The sequence below is a fragment of the Cebus imitator genome, unplaced genomic scaffold, assembly GCF_001604975.1.
Source record: "Cebus imitator isolate Cc_AM_T3 unplaced genomic scaffold, Cebus_imitator-1.0 Scaffold112, whole genome shotgun sequence".
Taxonomy (NCBI): Eukaryota; Metazoa; Chordata; class Mammalia; order Primates; family Cebidae; genus Cebus; species Cebus imitator.
The window spans coordinates 2,484,158-2,485,827 of NW_016107427.1; positions in this window are offsets into that span (position 1 = coordinate 2,484,158).

Sequence of the window (1,670 nt, forward strand, 5' to 3'; positions counted from 1 at the left end):
TTTTTGAGTCTCTCTCTGTCACCCAGGCTGGAGTTTAGTGGTGTGATCTTGGCTCACTGCAACCTCCACCTCACAGTTCAAGCTATTTTCCTGTCTCAGCCTCCAGAGTAGCTGGGACTACAGGTACACCACCACACCTGGCTAATTTTTGTGTTTTTAGTAGAGATGCAGTTTCACTATATTGGTCAGGCTGGTCTTGAACTTCTGACCTCAGGTGATCCACCCATCTTGACCTCCCAAAGTGCTGGGTTAACAGATGTGAGCCACTGCACCTGGCCCATTCTTTTTCAAAATTGTTTTAGCTATTCTTGTTTCTTTGATTTTTCCATATAAATTTTAGAATAATTTTGTTTCCAACTATTAAAAAATCTTGCTAGGATTCTGATAGGAATTGTGTTAAATCTATATATAAGTTTGGAAAAACTTGGTGTCTTTATGATGCTTAATTTTCTGATCCATGAACATTGTATGCCCTCTATTTTATGAGACCATTGATTTTTTTTAAAAAACAGTGTCTCATAGTTTCAGCATGCAAATACTGTACATGTTTTATGTTGAGCAAGTGTAAATGGTTTTGTGGTTTTTATTTTGGTGTCTATAGGTTCATTGTTAATATATAGAAATTCAAATGTTTTTGCATGGTCACCTTGTATCCTACAACCTTGCTGAATTCATTTCTTTAATTCTAGGAGTGGTTATTCGTTAAATCTTTGGTATTTTTTTCAAAGACAATTATGTCTTGTGTAAATCGGGACAGTTTGATTCCTTGCTTTCCAACCAATATGCCTGTATTCCCTTGTCTTGCCTTATGGCACTGGCTAAATCTTCCAACACCAAGCTGAATAACAGTCATGGGAGTGGACATCCTTGCTTCATTTCTGGTCTGAGGGAGAAAGCATCTAGTCTTTTGCACTAGTTGCATGTTTTTTGAAGATGTTCTCTATGAACTTGAGGAAAGTTCCCATTATTTCTATTTCTCTGAGAGTTCTTATTGTGAATGGATATTGAATTTTGTCAAATGCTTTTTCTGCATTAATTGATCTGATCCTGTGATTTTTTTTTCCCTTTCTATGATGACAAAATATATCCCACCTCCCCTCTCTGCCAGGAACAACAGTTAATCACTGACAACAACTGGATTCTTATTGGCCTGAAGCTGATAGCAGAAGAATCTATGATATGGTTTGGATGTTTGTCCTCTCCAAATCTCACACCAAAGTGTGATTCCCAGTGTTGGAGGTGGGGTAGGGTAGTAGGTGATTGGATCACAGGGCCTGATGGCTCATGAATGGCTTGACACTTGGTGATAAGTCAATTCTCAGGCTATCTGCTTGTGTAAAGCATGTGACACCTCTTCCTCTCTCTCTTGCTCCCAATGTCACCATCAGAAGTGCTTGCTACCACTTTGCCATGCACCGTGATCGTAAGCTGCCTGAGGCCTCCCCAAAAGCTGAGCAGATGCTGGTACCATGCCTGTACAGCCTGCAGAACCATGATCCAGTGAAAATTCTCTTCTTTATAAATTACCCAACCTCGGGTATCTCTCTGGAGGGAAGCAAGAATGGCCTAACACCATCTACACAAGCAAGCTTCCCTAACTTGCCTTCATCTGCCATTCTCTTTTTTTTTTTTTTTTTTTTTTTTTTTTTTTTTTTTTTTTTTTTTTTTTT